General features: G+C 48.4%; 1 protein-coding gene across 2 annotated transcripts in view; it reads right to left on the bottom strand.

The window, feature by feature from the left end:
- Positions 1–21,361, bottom strand: part of LOC119457824 (forkhead box protein N3) — a 66,791-nt gene extending 45,430 nt beyond the window's left edge. The window contains exon 1 of one of the 2 annotated variants that reach the window (XM_037719572.2): positions 21,183–21,361. The gene's annotated coding sequence lies outside the window, so the exon portion shown is untranslated. The remainder of the gene's footprint in view (positions 1–21,182) is intronic. The other variant, XM_037719569.2, reaches the window with a different exon arrangement.
- Positions 21,362–22,537: the final 1,176 nt, after the last annotated feature.

Genomic DNA, 22,537 nt, shown 5'->3' with positions numbered 1-22,537 from the left:
AATTCAAAGAGAGCGAGAGAGAAAGAGAAACAGAGAGAGAGAGAGAGAGAGAGAGAGAGAGAGAGTAAGACAGAAAGGAATGCAGCTGGCTTTATGCCAACAGTAATAAAAGGTCCCAATAGATGGCGCGAGAGCAGGGCGAACGCGGGAAATTTTAATTGATTTCAGCAAAACCTCCATTGCTTCCATCACGGGAGGAGTGTGAGGGGAGGGGAAGAGCGTGAGGGGTGGGAGGGGGGGGGAGAAGAGAGGGTGTTAAGTATTAGGGGCGGCAGACGACTATCGTCTTTCGACGTCATTTGCAGCGAAGCATGCAGATATGCGGCCAATTTTCTGATTTGCTGTTCTTTTGAAGTGTTTATGACACTATTGCTGCGCCCCCCCTCAAGGTTTTGTAATTGTATTTCTACGAGCAGTTTGTGAAATGCTGCCTTACTGTGTGCTTCTTTCTTTCTTTTTTTTTTTTTGTATTTACAAGTGTAAAATGAAGTGTGCCTCCTTCATTATCATATTGATGAGAAATGCAGCAGCCCACTGTGCTGAGCGTTGTGCGATTATGTGGTTAGGACAGGTTTTGGTACATCGGCAGGCATTTAGTTGCCTTCTTGCCACTGCTTCCCACACAGAAATCAACGCATGAAGACCATTTGCATGTCCGAACGAGTGAATGAATAAACTTTCTGTTTCGACACCGCTAGGGCTTCTGCACGCTACCACTCACTTTATTTTTAAAGCGCTAACACAGCAATGCAGCTGCCAAGGACCAGAAAAAAAGTTTTATTTGAAAAAGTCGAACGACTTCGTGACCTTTCAAATCGATCATATTGCGTTATAAATAGGATGCTTCGCAAGTATTACGCGTGAGCGCAGACTTATCGATTTCGCTTGTTTAGCAAAATCTCGCAAGTCTTGGAAATTTAGAACAGAAAAAAATGATATATATATATAGAGACTAATAAAACGCGTCACAAGAAGGTCAGAAGTCACAAGCACGAAGCAAAGACAAATCCATGTACAGCCAACCACACTGTAAGAACAGTTGCACCCTTTGGGGCGTATTTCTGCCACAGAACAATAATCGTCATCTGACTTGCGTGGCTTTCCTTTATTTAACGCTGTGCGCCCGGCACTTCTCGGTCATGAACGACAAGAGCGTTATCAGCGTGACACAGCGTTCTCGACAGGAAAGTAGCAAGTGCAGAGTTTTCAAGATAGGAAACGCAAGCAAGACAGATGACGATTATTGTTGTGTGGCAAAAATGCACCCCAAAGGGTGCAAATGTTTTTAGAGTGCATCATTCCCACTGTAGCAAGAACGACCACGGCCGCCATAGTTCCCCTCAGTAATTTCTGCAGGAAACTGCGCTTCGCACGTGGCCTCCGACAGCTAGCGCGCATCTTTCGTTGGTGCGCCGTAGCGATCACGGAGGCCACGCTTTTCAGCAACGCAAAGTGCAAATCGCGGAGGCCATGCTTTCTAGCTACGCGCCACGCCGAGGCTGCGCAAATTGCCGATCCCGGAGGCCATGCTTTCTAGCAACGCGCCACGCCGAGGCTGCGCAAAGCGAAGACAACGCGTGACAATGCAGCCATGTTATTTTTCTTTTGCCACCGCCCCAATTGGAATGCGGTATTCTCTAATCGACGACGGCTCATTTCGCTGCCGCTGAGGAAAAAAAAAAAAAAAAAAACACGAAGAATGGCCGAAGGGGCGCGGCCCTACGCAAATGCCCCAACAACGACGCCAATAATCGGTTATGTAGCGCGGTGCACCCTTCCCTGGGGACGCGTTTCTCGCGAGGGGCCAGAACGGTCTTGGCCAAGTGGCGCGCTCATGGAGTCGCTGAGAGCGGCCACAGCTGTGAACAAGGCGAGCAACAAACGCGCAAACGTGTCGGCAGCTACCGAGGACCGAAATTGTATAAACTAAAAAAAAAAAGCGCTATTACAAGGCTTGCAAACTACCACGTAGTGCAAGCCCGCGGCAGTGCAACACAACGAATCTCTGGCACAAAAAAAAAAAAAAAAAGCGGATAGGAGCAAAGAAAGGAGGAGTCATTGTCGACCTCGTTTACACAACTCGCTCCAGTTGAAAGCCAAACGTTGCCCTGGATCTAAATGGGCTGGGGCCTTAGCGGAGTCGAAAGATCCATGCGAAATAGGAAAAAAAAAATGTCGATGCAAAAGAAAGAACGAGAGATAAACAGGGATCAGACTGCAAACTGGAACGGAGGATAGTGTAATCAAACCGGGAGTTCGGAAAAGAAGCTGCAGCCTAACCAACGCTGTAACTCATCTGACTCACAAAAGCTGCTGTAGAAGACGTACGAATGCTTTACTATTCACCGAGAGACGAGCGAAAACGATGGCGCTCATTCTCTCATGGCACATTGGACTGGGCGTTTTTTTTTTTTTTTTTTTTTGCGCGTCTTCGAATGTCGTCGTGTTGCCAAGGCACGTAAGCTTTATCGCGACAATAATCGTAAATAGTAAATTTGTAAACATCGTAAATGTTCGGCAGCAACACGATACGCCACTGCCGAAAATTTACGCCAGCAGCGAAGTAGAATACGCTTGGTAACTGCAACATTAGCTCTGTTTGTCTGACTGAGCTCTGCGCTACGCTACCAGGTGGCTGCCACCATGCAGGCCGCTCACGTTTACGCCTCCGCCCCTCCGGTAAAACGCCGAGTCCGCCTGCGTGTACCCGAATACCGGACGCGATAAAACTCCCTATTGCTGATGTCCACGCCCCCCCCCCCCCCCCCCATTCCCCCACAGCCCGTGGAAGCTACCACTTTCACTAGCAATGAATGAAAAGCTACACGGAGGAAGAGGGCGCGCACACGTGACAGCGCTCCTGAAGTTCATCCCACCGCCGCACATTCGTTATATTTGAGGTGGTGGAAATTTAAAAAATAAATAAAACTAAAGATCTTACATTAGTGTTTTGTTTTATTGCGATAACAATTATATGGACACTTCAACCGGATTTCTGCCGTCGGCGTCGCCGTGAGGTTCCCTATAGATAAAATCTTCGCCGCGCGCCGTATGCCCAAGCGGAACCGTGCGGGGACGCGCGCTATCACGGAGAGCGAACGCACTCAATCTCCCACGCGCAAGCAAGGAATCGGGAAGCCAGCGCCGGAGGGAGGGGGGGGGGGAGGGGGGGCGCACTTCTACTCTGCCAACAACCGCGCTCGTCGCTCGCTCGCTTATCTCCACACGGCTCTGACCTTTATGCGCCGTGCATTCGCCGCTCAGTTTCCGTTGAAGCGATAGACCGCACGTACCTTCGCCCGTTGCTGCGGCGTATGCGCTTGCTACCAGCGTTTTGACAGTCGTCTGCAGTCATTCAGTGTGATCTATGCATGTTTGTTTGTGCGCGCTCACACCACGCTTGTTCAATCAGTTAGTAATAGTCGGGCCACATTTTCCAACGCCCGCTAAACATGCAATGCTGCCCAGATCGGCAGTGCAGCACTACAGGTGTGTCCCTTCGCACGCGCTGCCCACGGTAAGCGCTTCTCATCAACACCACCGTTTCACACGCGCCTTCTCGTGGTCATCGAGTCTCTCTTCATGTTGGTCTACTTACGCCGCAGCACACCTGCTTACTTAATCAGCTCATGTTTACTACAATTCATATTGCTACCAAGGCCGCTCACCTTACTTCGTATGACATTGCTGTGTTGCTATCGCATTCATTGCTTCGCCCTTAGGGCGAAACTGTGAATTTTTTTATTATGCACTACGCATCACAGAACTTACATTAAAGCCAGACATAAAACACACTACTCAGTGTTATATTTGAATGTGATACATTTTTTCCTGCTCTTTTTTTTTTTTCGCCCGTGTTCTGGCAAATGAGAAATCATCGCGAGTAACAAGGCATACGTTTATTCTGTATCTACTCCGAAACACCGAAATGGAAGCGCTGTCAAGCTCTGCCGGACTATTTGGTGCAGCAGCCGTGAAAAAACATGCCCAGAAACTCCGCGCCGCCCCTTCAAGCTTGCCTTTAACAGCGAAGCCACGGAATGTTATCTGCAAGTTTATCAACGAAAGAAAGAACAATCTCGCTACGGTCGCATAAACGGCCAGACAGACAGATGATTGATGGCGGCAATGATGACGCAGCAGCCGTGTCTACTATAATAATAAGCACGACGCATGCTTCTGAAAGCTAAAAGTCGCTAAAGGTCCCTAAAGCCGTGAACACCGGCGAACACAGCTGGAAGCGAATACACGAACCTACCGCATTTCTTGTAGAACTATTTCGGCCGTTATATGGGTGCACGTGAATAAATGGCGGATCGACCGACACGCGATACACATTTCAAGTTAAAAGGATAGGCCAAAACGCAATCTTGTACGTGTAAATGTACATACGTGTAAACGCCTAGAAAATAACATCATGAGCAATCGTACAATAATGTAGGCTGGCATACTATTATTTCAAGTCTATTTATACGCGGAGGATAAACGCCACACACACACACACACACACACACACACACACACACACACACACACACACACACACACACACACACACACACACACACACACACACACACACACACACACACACACACACACTCTCTCTCTCTCTCTCTCGACAGGAACAGCACCGATTTTGCTGGTCTGTTGCAATTAAAAATAATACTAAAAAATGCGTAGTCCGTGACCATCTTTTGTTTTTACGCTGCTGCATCTGATTTTTCAGCACGTCAACAATGACCGCGCGGCGCGACACGCAGCAGCTCACAAGAGGGCCGAGACGATGCGCGTGTATACTACACGAACGACCTCGACCCAAAAAGAAAAAAAAAAAAAAAGTGAGCCTCGTTCACGCGGCCGACCTCACAGCAGAAACACACTCGCGCGCGACAGTCCCGAGGACGACAAAATCACTGACCGTCACCCCCACTCTCCACCCTCCCCCTCTCCCCTCGCGCTACTTGAAACACTCGACTGAAGGATCCCTTGCGGCTGAGCCCCTTCGCTTGAAACACTCTATCAAAGCCTCCCCCCCCCCTCCCCTCCCCCCAGTGGCGGAACACCTTCGCCATCAGTGGCACGAGGACTGCTGGACCGCAGGACGTCGACGCGTCATTAAATCTGAAAACGATGAGATTGACGGCAGCGGTAGTTACACATTGTGTACGATCCAGGTCAATAAATGTCCTCGATTTTTGCAATCAAATGAAAAGAAAGATAAAAGCACGTACCACGTGAAACAACCTCCTCGAGATTAATTTAGATGGATAGATAGACAGATTAATTGCGAAGTGGCTGCCAGAATTCCACACGACAGCAGGCAATACGTCGGGGGTACACAATATTTCGTGCGCGTTACAGCGAATAAAACGAGAAGAAAAAAAAGCAAAAGTAGAAGGGACCAGGCGGCGGGATTAATTACCAATGCAAATAAATATTACAGTTCGCACCTACAGAAGCGGGCAAATCTGCAGATATCTAACGCGCAGTCGAGCATAAAAGTTTACGGACCACGGTATCCGAGAGAAAGCTTAATATATCCCCACCCTCACAACGCAGCCCCTGGTAATTGCATTTTCAGCATATACTATAGTATATGCGAACATTGCGATGCACGGTTTTACCTGGCTAGTTTAAAAAAAAATATGGCGATTTTACGTGCCCAAACCACGATCTGATTATGAGGAACGCCGTAGTGGAGGGGGGGGGGGGGGACTCGGGAAAATTTGGACCACCTGGGTTTCTTTAACGTGCACCTAAAATCTAAGTACGCGGGTGTTTTCGCATTTCGCCCCCATCGAAATGCGGCCGCCGTGGCCGGGATTCGATCCTGCGACCTCGTGCTCAGCAGTGGCTATACTGTTTCGCACTGCTCGGGTATTAACGCTTTCCGCGAATAATAATTAATATCCGCAAAATACGCTAACGTTCGCGAAATCTTGCGGTCGACTGTACATTTGTGGACTCCACGCGAAAGGGAAAGATAAATAATCCCGCCAGCAAAAAAAAAAAAAAAAAGAGGGAGAACGCTTACGATTCGCCTTTAAAAGTGGAACGCGACAGCGTTACCCGTTCGCATCGCATTTTTCTTGAAGAGTAGGCTTCACTGCAACACACAACGTGGGAAAGCCAGCTTGCAAAGACCAAGCTTACACCGATCCCCTTAGAGTCGGCTTCGCTTTTAAACACAAGTGCATTGCTGGGAAGACATTTTTACAGCGGCAATATAAGCCGCCTTATATCAAAATGTGAGAACCCTAGGACCCTTTTTTTATTATCTTAGTGTTTGCTGTTGCCCCGGGACGCGCGCTTGTACAAAACGCATTAGGCAGGAAGTCCCAGTTTGACCAGCCGAGGAGGCGAGCCACCACTGGATGGTGTTCTTGCAAGTAATCTACCAGGGCACGCCGCTGTTGTATGGTAAAAATGCTGGGAAAGGAGCTTGTGGTTGAGTTTTCTCGTAACAGAATTATGTTTTCTCGTACATTCAAATTACAATCCGACGTTATCATGTCTGTAGGTTGCGGTTAAGTCGCACTTCACGATTTCTTTGACGGATTTTACTTTGATAAATTCAATTAGTTCACTAACAACTCTGCGCCAAGCGCAGGGCCTGCGTGGTCGGGGTGGCTCGGGATTATTTTCTCAGCCACGAGCGCCAACCCCGACGCCAGATTTTCTGCGACACGAGGCCCTAATCACAACAACGACATGATTATGAGACACGCCGTAATGGTGGACTCCGGATTAATTGTGACCACCTGGGGTTCTTCACACGAGCACCCCCCCAATGCACATAACACGGGCGTTCTTGCATTTAGTCCTCATCGAAATGCGGGTCGGCCAAAGTATAAAGACAGACATATAGATCAATCGATAGATAATCCCGCGATAACGTCAGCCACGACAAAGACTGTACACACAGATAATCCCGCGATACAAATTAAGCGCGCGATATCGTCAGCCAAAACAGACAGACAGATCGATAGACAATCCCGCCGACGTCGTCAGCCAAAACAAAGATCGCCACACAAGTATATACGAGCCTGGTCCCGTGTTGACGACCGGCACGCAGCTTCCGGCAAAGTCTCCGAGAGCTGCGCCTACCTCCCGAACAGACAAACAAACAAACAAACAAACAAACAAACAAACAAATAAACAACGCCGCGGCGCGATGCCGTCGCCGGTCCTTGAACGCTAGGTCGACCCTGCGCGCATACACAAGCATGTCGGTGAGAGAAGACGGGAGTTTAATTAACGCCCACTTCGCCCATGCATGTTGTTTCGCTTCCGTGCTTGGCAAGAGGCCTAGCGCACGCCTCGCAGAGGCGGTTAATTTAAAGGCAGCGCCCCCTAGTGAGTGTGCGCGGAGCCTCTGGCATGCAGACCTGCGTTGATGCCGACGGCACGAAAACCCACCAGCCGAAGACGACGAAGGGCACAGGGATTGCATGTCAGCGCAGCTAGATTGGGCGAGCACGGGAGATGCGCATAGACGGGGGGAGGGGGGGGGGGGGTTAACTGACAAGTAGATTGCAGCGTTGCCGAAGGTACGAGGCGTACACAAGCAATATCCACTTGCGCAGCGAAATATAGCTCGGGGTGTAACTGTCCGATTAATGGCAGGATTAGAGAGTTATGTTTTTGTATAAACAAGGATCTTATATAATTCCGCAAGCAGTACATTAATTATTAGACATCTATAGTGCAAAAGAACTGATGTATATATTGTGATGCAGAATATATTAATGAAGTGAAGGTCAAAGCTCTTTAGAATTTCTAGCCAGAATCTCAGCGTCAGAACGTAGGTGTGACATCAATGATCTCAAATTATTTTCTCGTATTTGGTCTACTGCGCGCAGCAAACGTTCGTGAAACTTGCCAAGACACCTGCTCTTTTAGAATACAGTATAGATCGTCCATCTCTACCGAAAAAAAAAAAATGCTCCAAGACCTCGTTTAACGAAGAGGAAGCCAGAATTACGTTGTTATATTGATTACTTCGTTATATGTTATAGCATGTACTGCACTGTGAATCTGTATGGGGATTTGAAGGCGAATTTCACTTAGTTCTTTATATCCCGTTTTGTTGAGCGCATATCCCTCTGGATATGCGCTCAAATAGGAAACTTGGGCCATTCGATATGCGCTCTAATGGACAACTCAGGACCACGAAGTATGTGCTCAAATCGGCAACTTGGGGCATTGGATATGCGTTCTAATGGACAACTCGGGCCACTGGGTATGCACTCAAATAGACCACTTGGGCCGCTGGGTATGTGCTCAAATAGACCACTTGGGCCACTGGATATGCGCTCTAATGGACAACTCGGGCCACTGAGTACGTGCTCAAATCGGCAACTTGGGGCATTGGTATGTGCGCTCTAATGGGCAACTCGGGCCACCGGGTATACACTCAAACTGACCACTAGGGCCACTGGATATGCGCTCTAATGGACAACTCGGGCCTCTGGGTATGCACTCAAATAGACCACTTGGGCCACTGGTTATGTGCTCAAATCGGCAAATTGGGCCATTGGGTATGCACTCAAATAGACCACTTGGGCCGCTGGGTATGTGCTCAAATAGACCACGTGGGCCACTGGATATGCACTCATTAGACAACTCAGGCCACTGGGTATGTGATCAAATCGGCAACTTGGGGCATTGGTATGTGCGCTCTAATAGGCAACTCGGGCCACCGGGTATACACTCAAATAGACCACTAGGGCCACTGGATATGCGCTCTAATGGACAACTCGGGCCTCTGGGTATGCACTCAAATAGACCACTTGGGCCGCTGGGTATGTGCTCAAATAGACCACGTGGGCCACTGAATATGCACTGATTAGACAACTCAGGCCACTGGGTATGTGATCAAATCGGCAACTTGGGGCATTGGTATGTGCGCTCTAATAGGCAACTCGGGCCACCGGGTATACACTCAAATAGACCACTAGGGCCACTGGATATGCGCTCTAATGGACAACTCGGGCCTCTGGGTATGCACTCAAATAGACCACTTGGGCCGCTGGGTATGTGCTCAAATAGACCACTTGGGCCACTGGTTATGTGCTCAAATAGACCACTTGGGCCACTGGATATGCACTCTAATGGACAACTCGGGCCACTGGGTATGCACTCAAATAGACCACTTGGGCTGCTGGGTATGTGCTCAAATAGACCACTTGGGCCACTGGATATGCGCTCTAATGGACAACTCGGGCCACTGGGTATGCACTCAAATAGACCACTTGGGCCGCTGGGTATGTGCTCAAATAGACCACTTGGGCCACTGGATATGCGCTCTAATGGACAACTCGGGCCACTGGGTACGTGCTCAAATCGGCAACTTGGGGCATTGGTATGTGCGCTCTAATGGGCAACTCGGGCCACCGGGTATACACTCAAATAGACCACTATGGCCACTGGATATGCGCCCTAATGGACAACTCGGGCCTCTGGGTATGCACTCAAATAGACCACTTGGGCCACTGGTTATGTGCTCAAATAGACCACTTGGGCCACTGGATATGCGCTCTAATGGACAACTCGGGCCACTGGGTATGCACTCAAATAGACCACTTGGGCCGCTGGGTATGTGCTCAAATAGACCACTTGGGCCACTGGATATGCGCTCTAATGGACAACTCGGGCCACTGGGTATGCACTCAAATAGACCACTTGGGCCGCTGGGTATGTGCTCAAATAGACCACTTGGGCCACTGGATATGCGCTCTAATGGACAACTCGGGCCACTGGGTACGTGCTCAAATCGGCAACTTGGGGCATTGGTATGTGCGCTCTAATGGGCAACTCGGGCCACCGGGTATACACTCAAATAGACCACTAGGGCCACTGGATATGCGCCCTAATGGACAACTCGGGCCTCTGGGTATGCACTCAAATAGACCACTTGGGCCACTGGTTATGTGCTCAAATAGACCACTTGGGCCACTGGATATGCGCTCTAATGGACAACTCGGGCCACTGGGTACGTGCTCAAATCGGCAACTTGGGGCATTGGTATGTGCGCTCTAATGGGCAACTCGGGCCACCGGGTATACACTCAAATAGACCACTAGGGCCACTGGATATGCGCTCTAATAGACAACTCGGGCCTCTGGGTATGCACTCAAATAGACCACTTGGGCCACTGGTTATGTGCTCAAATCGGCAAATTGGGCCATTGGGTATGCACTCAAATAGACCACTTGGGCCGCTGGGTATGTGCTCAAATAGACCACGTGGGCCACTGGTTATGTGCTCAAATCGGCAAATTGGGCCATTGGGTATGCACTCAAATAGACCACTTGGGCCGCTGGGTATGTGCTCAAATAGACCACGTCGGCCACTGGATATGCACTCATTAGACAACTCAGGCCACTGGGTATGTGATCAAATCGGCAACTTGGGGCATTGGTATGTGCGCTCTAATGGGCAACTCGGGCCACCGGGTATACACTCAAATAGACCACTAGGGCCACTGGATATGCGCTCTAATGGACAACTCGGGCCTCTGGGTATGCACTCAAATAGACCACTTGGGCCACTGGTTGTGTGCTCAAATAGACCACTTGGGCCACTGGATATGCGCTCTAATGGACAACTCGGGCCACTGGGTATGCACTCAAATAGACCACTTGGGCCGCTGGGTATGTGCTCAAATAGACCACTTGGGCCACTGGATATGCGCTCTAATGGACAACTCGGGCCACTGGGTACGTGCTCAAATCGGCAACTTGGGGCATTGGTATGTGCGCTCTAATGGGCAACTCGGGCCACCGGGTATACACTCAAATTGACCACTAGGACCACTGGATATGCGCTCTAATGGACAACTCGGGCCTCTGGGTATGCACTCAAATAGACCACTTGGGCCACTGGTTATGTGCTCAAATCGGCAAATTGGGCCACTGGGTATGCACTCAAATAGACCACTTGGGCCGCTGGGTATGTGCACAAATAGACCACTTGGGCCACTGGATATGCACTCTAATGGACAACTCAGGCCACTGGGTATGTGCTCAAATCGGCAACTTGGGGCATTGGTATGTGCGCTCTAATGGGCAACTCGGGCCACCGGGTATACACTCAAATAGACCACTAGGGCCACTGGATATGCGCTCTAATGGACAACTCGGGCCTCTGGGTATGCATTCAAATAGACCACTTGGGCCACTGGATATGTGCTCTAATGGACAACTCGGGCCACTGGGTATGCACTCAAATAGACCACTTGGGCCACTGGTTATGTGCTCAAATAGACCACTTGGGCCACTGGATATGCGCTCTAATGGACAACTCGGGCCACTGGGTATGCACTCAAATAGACCACTTGGGCCGCTGGGTATGTGCTCAAATAGACCACTTGGGCCACTGGATATGCGCTCTAATGGACAACTCGGGCCACTGGGTACGTGCTCAAATCGGCAACTTGGGGCATTGGTATTTGCGCTCTAATGGGCAACTCGGGCCACCGGGTATACACTCAAATTGACCACTAGGACCACTGGATATGCGCTCTAATGGACAACTCGGGCCTCTGGGTATGCACTCAAATAGACCACTTGGGCCACTGGTTATGTGCTCAAATCGGCAAATTGGGCCATTGGGTATGCACTCAAATAGACCACTTGGGCCGCTGGGTATGTGCTCAAATGGACCACGTGGGCCACTGGATATGCACTCTAATGGACAACTCAGGTCAATGGGTATGTGCTCAAATCGGCAACTTGGGGCATTGGTATGTGCGCTCTAATGGGCAACTCGGGCCACCGGGTATACACTCAAATAGACCACTAGGGCCACTGGATATGCGCTCTAATGGACAACTCGGGCCACCGTTGTATACACTCAAATAGACCACTAGGGCCACTGGATATGCGCTCTAATGGACAACTCGGGCCTCTGGGTATGCACTCAAATAGACCACTTGGGCCACTGGTTATGTGCTCAAATCGGCAAATTGGGCCACTGCATATGCACTCTAATGGACAACTCGGGCCACTGGGTATGCACTCAAATAGACCACTTGGGCCGCTGGGTATGCGCTCAAATAGACCACTTGGGCCACTGGATATGTGCAACTGGGCACGTGGCACTGGGTATCATATTTTAACATTCTTGGCCAATCCCCCAGAATGGATGTGTGCAATGTTTATATGGTGCCCAAATCGACAAACAGAAGAAGAGGCAAGTGAGGAAGACGGCAACAGAAAATTGAAGTCAGCTACACAATGGTTAAGTAGGTGTTGAAAGCAGCCGAGTGTGAAAAAAGAAGTGAAGGGAACAAAATGGAACCAAAGCATGCACTGAGCAAGGAACGCTGAGCTACATACAAGCAAAGAAGCGAAGACATTTCAGTAAAGATCCAGGAAAGCTTCGTGGCTTTCCTTGAACATTGTCGGATTTGCCGATTTACTTTATTTCTTTATTGTTTTGCTTGCCAAAGCTCCTGTCACGGTAAGAGTAACTTGTAATACAGCTCTTAATCATTTTTCGCCTTAGGGTCCCCTTTATACAGTGATTGGTAGACAGAAGCAGCATCACGGAAACGAAATAAGGACCCTGCTAGTTTTCTTGTTAAACGAGTTACGAAACGTGGCCATCAGAAACGGTGTACAAATTAACAGAGATACCCAGATGAAGCAATCACAGGACGACAGCTTGTCTTGTCTACACTTCCTGTGTGTGTTAACTTACGCGGCCCGTCTTCTGGCAAAGAAATGGAAATATATTCGTAGCGAAATAAAAAAAAAAAGTAGAATGAGCGGGCCGCTCAGCCCGCGAAGAGAATCGACCAATCCAAAGCGCGCGCGCGCCCAAATGACGCGTCCGTCCGGCTTCTCTCTGCTTCTTCCTCCAGGCCGTGCGTGTCCGTTGCCATGACAACGACCTACGCGGCGCGGCCGCGATAGCCGCGCGAGGAGAGGAACGACGCTGGGATGGAACAACCGCTGCCGCTGTTGCCGCCGCCGCCGTGTTTTCCTTCTTGCAAGCAGCCCCGGAGCAGGAAGTGACTGACTATGACGACGAAATGACGCCGACGACGACCTTAAGAAAACTTGTGCCCGCCGGAAAGCAGAGGAGGGGGGCGGGGGTGGACAGGCTTGTGATGCGGATAAACGAGGCGCAGGCCGGGTATTACCTGCACCGCCTATGTCACGATAACTCCATGATAAAATGAAAGAAACCCCGTCTCTCTAGACCAGCTCTATCTTCTCAGAAGCGTGGAGTTATCAATTGAAGATGATTGGGGATTATTATTAATATTATTATTATCGGTTGTATACTAAATAAATAAATAAAGGAAAAGAAAGGGAAGGAAAATACTGGTGGCCACACTGCAACTGTCTAGCGCACTCTGCTGACACCTGAACGGTGGTCAGTATTAGAATGGTGGAGCGTTGACTCCAGGGGTAGGGGTGCAAAAGGACGAGGAGACAGGATGATCGAGACGATAGATTATGATAAGGCAACTATGTGCACATGTAAACAATAGAGCGATTAGGTAATAAACGTCCAGCACTCATTAAAAGATCTCCATCTCTCTCTCTCTCTCTCTGGGTAAAAGTTTGCTTGCACAGTGACTTTTCTCAGGAAACTTCCGTCACCCGACCCCACACACTGTCCCCGTTAGTTCACGTAGGACAGCCAAGGCCCGATAAGAGTGTCGAGCTTTGCTGATGCAATCATTTTTCGTTCTTATTTTAAGCGAGGTCGGTGGTAAAGCAGTTCATCACATCAGCTGCAATGCCCAAAACAACTCTTCTTCAGACAGTCCAGGGACGCACCTTTCAAGTCCGTTCTTATTACTTACTACTGATCCGTATGTTACAGTTTCCCGTATGTGTATTCGACTTTGTATCCGCGGACAAATATTTTAAATAATCGCTTAGGAGTTCATTGTGAAAAAGACTTAATTGCCAGTGTGCACTATGACGTATATATGCTTGGGATCGGCCACACGGCATATTACAAAAAATGAAATGATTACGTAAGCGCTTCAAGGTTCCCATTGGAAAGGAGTGAATTATCAGTGTGCGTAATAATGTATACAAGGGGTCGGTCGCGCGAGGACACGTTATAAAATACTTTGCAAAATGATTGCCGATAACTTTGGGGCCGTGACGACCTGCACCGAGAGACTGCAACAACATTTAAGCTAAATTAAATGTTATCCTGCAGAGGGCACCCTAATCTTTTTTTTTTTTTTTTTTACTATGTAAACTTATCTTTTCGAATACGTGAAAATTGTGCACAAATCATCGAGGATGATTGTCAATGCGATCGAAAAGGACGAACGAAAGTTTGCCGAGTCCGCAGCCGACCATTAACCAACCACGAAAACGGGCGATAAAAGCAAATACAGCTGTGTGCCAATCCGAGCAACAGCGAGGCTATGTAAGGGAGTTCTCGCTACTTTCGGGAGTCGTAGGGGCCCGTTTTGCCACTGCCCGAAATCTACCCAGAACTTTGCAAACACTTTTTCTGTATCCGAGCTTTTTATAGAGAACTGCGTACTGCTTAAAAAAAAATACTAATAAACGGCACGAACCTACTCGTAACAACGGATACTAAACGGAGAGTATATTTATTCAACCGTTCATTCAGTGTTTACTAAAATGAAAGGTATCAGGACAGACACATTACTTGCATACAGATAAATTTGCAAATCCGCCTACAGCTTGTACGGTGCGTCAGTGAGCTACTTAGAGGTTGCATTGCACCACTTGAAAAAAAAAAAAAGACATAGTTTAGTGGGGTCCGGGGGTAGGTGATGCAACCTATTCGTACACCGTGGGTGATGCTAAAATTGATCTTGATGTCTATTAGGGGTACTCCTAGCTGACTTCCAACGTGCAGCCTGCGATGACCGACGCCAGGAACAAGAAATTACAAAATACAGGCTAAAATAAACCGCGCCAAGAAGTTGTCGTCTAGTCGAGTGAGGCATACGCAAGGTATACTTTCATTTCATAACTCTTGACAATTACGTTGCGGAATTTCGGCGGTTTCGACCGGTGGACCGGTCTTCTTCAGGATTTTTCATCAGGACACACCAGTTTTCATTACAACTTTTTTTTTTTGTAAACCCGGATGAAGAGCGGTCCAACGGTCGAATTTAAATTCTTGTTCTGTTTGCCTTGAAGCATCGCTCCAGTTCTTTTATACGTTTGAAAGGTACATGGAATAATTTCTCTTTATATATATATATATATATATATATATATATATATTGATCACTGTCGGATCGAGAAATTCGTCGATGTGCACTCTCCAAACTACCAGAGAGCTTACGTTGACTTCTGGCAGGGGCAGATTACCTGGAAGGTCAAGACGACCGCCAGCGGACATTTCAGAAACGAGTGGTTCTATTTTTATTTATTTTTTTCGACAACCATAGGAAACCAACAGACACCGGGGCAATTACCCGTTATCTTCAGTGCAAATGTATAGATAATTAGACGGAAAAAGAAAAGTAGTGAAAGCGGACCAAAAGGACAACGTACCACCAACGCAGGTGCTGAACCCCACACGTCCCGCATTTTACGCGTGCGGTGCTGTTCTGCTATTGAAGCGACGCCTATAGAGAAAAACAGTAACTCGGTTTATGCTGACGAAGCGTTCTTTCACAACTACACTTTCGCTAATTTTGCGGTGACGGGTTGATTACAGACCCTTTTATCCGCACTGCGGAAGCAGTGCGTCCATGACCCCAGCAGAGTTCTGGTCATGCACTTTTGACAGTCAAGTTAGTCGAGGCAAAATGTTCTTTTGACACGTTCAAATATAAGGAAAGTGACCCATGCGTCGAGCTCATGTAAGTACGTAGCTTTCAGATTGTACGTAGCAGTAAAACTCGCTAATCAAAAATTCTCACTCTGCAGCAAAACTGGCGCCAGCAGGAGAGTTCTACGGAGTTAGAGGTTAGTGTAAATTTTTGTTGTTGCAGAGTACTCGACCGGAAATCTTTTGTGGAGCTCTGCTTGTAACAGAATGGGTCTATGGTAGAAGAGAAAGCAAACGCCAATTTTTTTTTTTTTTTTTTTGTCTAATTCGCGCCAAACCACAGCGGCGACAACGCCGGTAGGTCAGTATGACGTCACGGATTCTAAACTATTTTTCTCGCATTTCGGCCGCTGTGGCACCGTAAGTGTTCTTGAAACTTGCCACGTTCACTCTTTTTTGGCTCCTTTAGAATACAATGTGGTGCATATTTACCGACGGAAAGGTAACCAGGCTGGGCCACTACGTCAGGTAAGATACTTAGTAGCCGAGGTAAATAAAAGTGCGTCATGTCCAAAATTTCCCGCGAGAGCTGGCCTCTCGAGGCACTTCGCGTGTATTCGCGACTTCTCTCGTGCCTGGGAAAACAATTTCATGTAGCACGTACTGAGCAACAGAAAGCTGTACCGGGAGTTTCTCATGTTTCTGAACAATTTTCTCATAGGCACTTTAATCTAATTATGATATTTGAGAAGTTGATTAATTAATTAAGACTAATTGTCATTAGGCGGAATGCAAAAAATAATCCGAGTATCTCCACACGACGGCAAACAACATTCATTACCTTGGTTCTGTCCAGCTACGTGACATTTGCATATTTTTTTTAAAGTTTGGCCCAAGTTACGTGGGGCACCATGTATATGCCACACCACATGTCATCAAGACTGCGAACATCGAGGCACTCGCGATGCGCAATTAGTGAAAAGAATGAGGGCAATCGAGGGGCTCAATTTTTTGTCGCTGGTATAGCAACCTTATGAAGCCAACAGACAACGAATCCGGAAAAAAAAATCATGGAAATCGCCTAATACCTTCAAAGGAAACGTACAAGTTACAAGGAAAAGGCTCATGAAAGTGGAAGACAATTCAACTTGACACAGGAGGAAGCTGAACGCACATTTCACCCAATAAGGGCGCCGTGCTTTCTCTGGGATGAACCATATAAACTTGTGTTTCCCGATATCAATATCCGTCTTTCGAGACAACTCGCGCCAAGAGAGCAGCTCCTAACTGGTCTGATTGCGCCACCTGGCTCATGGCGGCGCATACGTCACTCCGAAACCGACCGCAGCGCCCCCGTGCGTCTTCGCATCACTATAACGTGGTGACAAGTCACGTTGCGTAACTGCTTTGTAAATTCGATCCGTGATTGGCTCAGGCCAGCTCGATTCGACAGCGCTGCACTATCCTTGTGAGACAAAGCGTAACGCTTAGCAATCCCAGCACCTGCGAATAAATAGCAAACAAGAAATTGCTGGCTCTCCCGTAATTGAGAGTAGATGTAAGCATGAAATGGCTACCGCCAAAGCAGATTGGTTGGAGATGATACTCGCCACAATCTTAAAATGGGTGTAGTGCATGTTCTCAACGGCACACCCCACACCACACTGTAGCACGCCATACTGTGCACTGGTCCATACGGACGCTGCCCAGCTAGAAGAAAACCGGCTGAAGGCGGCACGGCAGGCAGCGAAAGACGTCAGGGAGACAGAGCGCACTGTCCATATAGAAGAAGCGCCTAAAGGAGGCTCCAGCTACCGAGGCGACGCAAAACCCGCGCCGCGGTACTCACGGACCGCTGGCGTGTTGAAAAGAGCACAGGCAACCCTGTCTCAGCGCCAAAAGATGACAATCAAGTGTATGGTGCCATGTACCTTCCTTTTGAACGTCCGCTATTGGAAACAACAAATAAAACCCCAGCGTAGTAGAAGTTACAGCTTGATTTACAATGTGAACAAACATTAGGAAGAACTCGGAAGCAATATTTTTTGTAACTTTTTGGGGCAGTCACTAGTAACTAGCGTATGTAATGCGGTCCTGTACAAAGTGTTGGGGGCCGAGAGACCGCATTTTCTAAACTTTTGACTGGTTGCCCGGATGATCTCGTTTGAGTGCCCGGATAACGGCTCTGCCTTTTGGCTCAAGGTCACTTGAAGGATGCCGTAATGAGAGCTAAAAGCATTCCATGCTTGAAAGCTGGACAAAAACACGGACTTGACGAGATGCCGTACCCAATCGGCATAACGTGACCAAAAAATAGCACGAGCGGCCCGGGCCCACTGCGCTTGCGCTGAAATCATACAGACTGCCTAGCGTTCTTTCGTAATATTTTGTGTGTTTAATTTGTAAGCCGGGCCAACAGTGTCCCCTAACTTCGCGTCCCCTAAACCCCCTAAGCTTCTCGTCTCCGTGCAGCTGAAGTTACAGACCACTACATCGCGTGAGACGGTGAAAAGCACCGGCAACGACGAATCGGAAATGGTTAAGCGATGCAAATTAGAGACGCGCGGGCCTAATTGATCGCGACCTAAAGACGCAGGTGCAAACGAGCGATGCACGCGGACAGGAAAGAGGGAGGAAGTTTGGTTGACAGAACGGGTTCCGCTACGACGGCGACAAAGACAGCCACGCGTCGCACCTCGGAGATGGAATAGAGAGAGAGAGAGAGAGAAAAAGTAATCTAAGAAAAAGAAAGAAAAGAAGTGGTTGAAGCGGCTTGCGACAGCATCCCGGATAGGCTGGCCAGCTATCGGCCAAACAAGTAATCGCCGCAAGCACCTGACGTCGAACGGGCGCAGAAAAAAAAAAAAAAAAAATGCACTGTGCTTCAAGAGGAAGGAGCAGGAAATCGGCAACCTCGTCGACCACCCGAACCCCGCCCGCAAGCACAATAATCTCACCGACTCGCTTTTCAGGAAATGCTAGACACACTTCGATGCGAGCAAAATAAGAGGAAGCCGTTGTGAGGGGTTCCACGTTCGAAGAGCAGCGACCATCGCCGCGATGGTAGTGATGAATAAAGAAAGAAAAAAAAAAAAAATTGCAAAGGCGGGATCGCAAGAAGCAGACGACAGGAGGCCCAGCGGCAGAAGGCGCGTCACCGTTCCCATGGCAACCAAAGATGGCGGACGCCGGAAAAAGACTCGTTGCCACAAAAGCCGGGTGTGCGCTCCGCAAGCGAAAACGAGTCCATTTTTTTTTTTCAGTTTATTTTTTTATTTTTTTTGCCATGCTCGCTAGCTCGGGGGAAGCCGTCGTCGTCGAAGCATTTTCTTTTGGTCCTCGGCCGCTACCCTCTCGCCTCTACCGACACAGACACGCAACAGAGAGCCCGCTCGTTGCCTTTTAAACTTGCCGTGGCAGGACAATTTCGGTCGCTTTCTCAGCCAGCCTGCCACGCGGATTCTCGAGTCACGAAAAGACACCGACGCGCCTCGCCGCCTGTTTGCCTGCAGCGCTTCAGGCCAGGCGAAGCGCATCTCCCAACACGAACTAGATTGGAGGGAGGCCAATTCACGCGAGGCGTTTTCACAGCCAATCGCACCGCACACAGGGCACTTACGAGCAAGCAGACGTAATGCGCTAACGAGGTTTCCTTTCCCGAACTAGTCGGGTTTAATTACGCAGTTTGCTAACGTGGAGGAGGCTCCACAGCTATCTAGGGCGCGTACGTCTCACCACGCTCCAAAAGATTCGCTAATCGTCCTGACGACTTTTTCAAAAGCACGCAGCGAAATAACTTAAAGGTGCTGTCCACTGCTGCGATGATGTAACGTCGCCGTGGCATCCTTCGTGAGGTCAAGTCTAGTTGCAACAAAGTTCGCCACATGGCAGTCGCGATAAACAAGCAACAACAAAAAAAAAAGTTACACTCGCCCCTCTCCAACCCCACCCCCTCTACACACACACACCATTATATATATATATATATATATATATATATATATATATATATATATATATATATATATATATATCTTGGCTCTACCACGGAAGGCAACACGTGGCGGCAACCGCAGAGTTGAAGTCAACGGCATAAAGACCGAATACGTCCCCTGCTCGATGTGTTTTGTTAAGACAACTTCTGAACCTTCGAGAAGTAAAATAAACACACGACGATGGGGAACGCACGTTACCTGTCTCTAAAACCTCTCAACCCTTTAAACCACGCATGAAATGGAGATAAAAGAAACAGAAAGCAGAGATATTGGCGTGCAACAAAAGACACCCGACCTTCCTTCCTTTCTCTCTCTTTTCCAGTCCGATAGCGAAATGGGAAGGGACTCGGACGGCGTAATCGCCTCTAAATTGCTCGCCCTATCTCGTCTCCCGGGGGCAACCGAGGCTACTGACTACGTCGTCCGTAGCACGGTAGCTGCGAGGCCATGCATACGATACGCACGCAGAAGATCTACGATTATCATCAAGCAGGTCACGTGTTCACCAAGCAATACACCCCCCCCCCCCCCCTCCCTCTCAATCCCGACGATTGCACAAGTCAGCATGGTCGAGTTGGGTTTTGAACGCGTCTAACGGGCAACAAGGTTGTGCGCGTGTGTTGCGATGACGCATCGAAGACAAACGTGACGGTTTCCGTCGCGTCTGTTCGGTTCAAGTTAGGACGCACGGATGATCGCAACAGCTGTAACGAATCCCCAGCTAACGGCTTCGCCGATGCTTGTCTTATTCTGTTTTATTTCCTCGGCGGTGGGAACACACCGTTTCTTCCAGAACCTTTCCTTTCTTTCCACTCCTTTACATACGGAGGTAACGCTCACTAAAGCGTCTTGCTTCTATCGAAAGCAAATGTTTACAGCGCGATTGAACTTACGAGCAAGCGAAGCTAGGTCACCGAAGTACCGCAAAGCGGCGATTGGGGGGATTGCCCGAAGCTCGCCGGTCTAGCGAGCCGGAATTCGACGCGGGGCGCAACATTTAGGCCAGATATGCCGAACGCTTTTTGTTTCTATTAACTTGACCTTCGACGATCGCCTACCGGCGGCCGAGAAGTGCCGCTACGCTTACATCGCTCGGCGATCGGTTGCAGACGCACATTTCACGATCGCGGAATCGTCGCACACACGAACCGCATGCAGCTCGTTATTTTCTCGTCACTTATTATCGAGCTATACAACATCGACAGACGTAAAAAGCGGGAAGTGGCAACGTACGAGCTCGTCGAGAGGGGAGAAACGTTTATGTGGTAGTGGTGTGGTGGTGGTGGTGGGGGGACGATCGTCAACATTTAAGCCTCGACCCACATGTGAGAGATCCGTGGGGGTGAGCCAAAGTCGCATCGGGTCGGCGTTTATCCGTGACATTCGATCCGCTTGAGAACAAGTTCGCGACGCGAGGCGACAATCCAGGAAACGATGCTGGTCACTTACGGTGAAACGGTTCGGCGAAAGCGGCGAAACATTCCTAAAGTTGTTCCACCTCGTGTGCGATGCTATGCTGGCTTGTATCCTTGTGTACGTAGCAGCGTTCGGCTCTTCCGGTAGGCGCCGCTCGCCACCAGGCCCCGGCTTCGCCGTGAAAAAACAACTTATTTTCTAATAGCACGCGACTTTTTCTTGCACGGACGTTTAGTATTTTCGATTTCATTCGCGCGCTTGTCACGTAAAAATCGAAAACGAGCGGGAAGTCGCGAGTTATCGGCTTTTGCCGAAAATTGGGGAGTCGTGCACAGTTTACGGTAACAGCCGAACGGCGCGTCCATGACGTAGTTCCGGGGCCGCATGTTTAACTTCCGGTAACCTGAGATCGAGAGATGTGGTTTGCGGGAAAGCCTACGAGAGGAAGTAAAAAAGAAAGAAAGCGGAACACATCACCTGTTAATCGGGATCATGCAGGCGTATCAATGCTATACTCATGAATGCAGAGTTGTCTGATTAAAAGTGCAAAGTAAAGCTATTGTAATTTATAAAAACAAATACTCAAAATTTTATTCGCTTTTTTTTATTATTATTATTACCGAACGGTGCCGTTCACCGTGGTGCCGTTGCAGTGGACTTACGAGTCATATAACGAGCACCACCATAATATGGTTCGACATTTTATAAAAGAAAAATCTGAAAGAAATAAATAAAAATAATAATAAAAAACCAGACGGGACCGGAGATATAACTGAGACACCTCATACATGAAAATATACATTTTCATGAATATGTAAAATTTTAAAAATAACTGAAAAGCCGAGAACACTGAATACAACGCACCAACACGTGAAAGCCAATTAAGTGTCCTGGTGTAGACATGGAACAATTATGCAAAAGACAATTAAGCAGTGCAAAGCTATGTTCTGTGTACTATTAACAAAACAATGCATTCAGTCTCTGGTGTGATTCATGGTGTATGTGAGCACTGGTGTCATGAAAGCTTAAAAGTCACAAAATCAAAAGCACTGGGAAAAAAATTAAATTATGGGGTTTTACGTGCCAAAGCCACCATATGATTTCGAGGCACGCCGTAGTGGGGGACTCCGGATTTATTTGGACCACCTGGGGTTCTTTAATGTGCAAAAGCACTGGGAAAAGCGCAGAGAAGCACATGTTGAACACAAATAGCTTTGTTCTGTTCATTGAAAATTTCAAGTATAAGCCCTGTGATGCCTTAAATGTGCCTTTGTGAGTTATATGGGATGCATCGAGAAACATACTGTCTGCGCTGCAATGAACAAATAAAAAATGTGGGCGAGTGCTACTGTTTCACCCAGTTACTATATTAAGTGTCCCAGCAAAAC

Source organism: Dermacentor silvarum, chromosome 7 (assembly GCF_013339745.2).
Source record: "Dermacentor silvarum isolate Dsil-2018 chromosome 7, BIME_Dsil_1.4, whole genome shotgun sequence".
Lineage (NCBI taxonomy): Eukaryota > Metazoa > Arthropoda > Arachnida > Ixodida > Ixodidae > Dermacentor > Dermacentor silvarum.
This window is presented reverse-complemented; position numbering and strand designations above follow the sequence as displayed.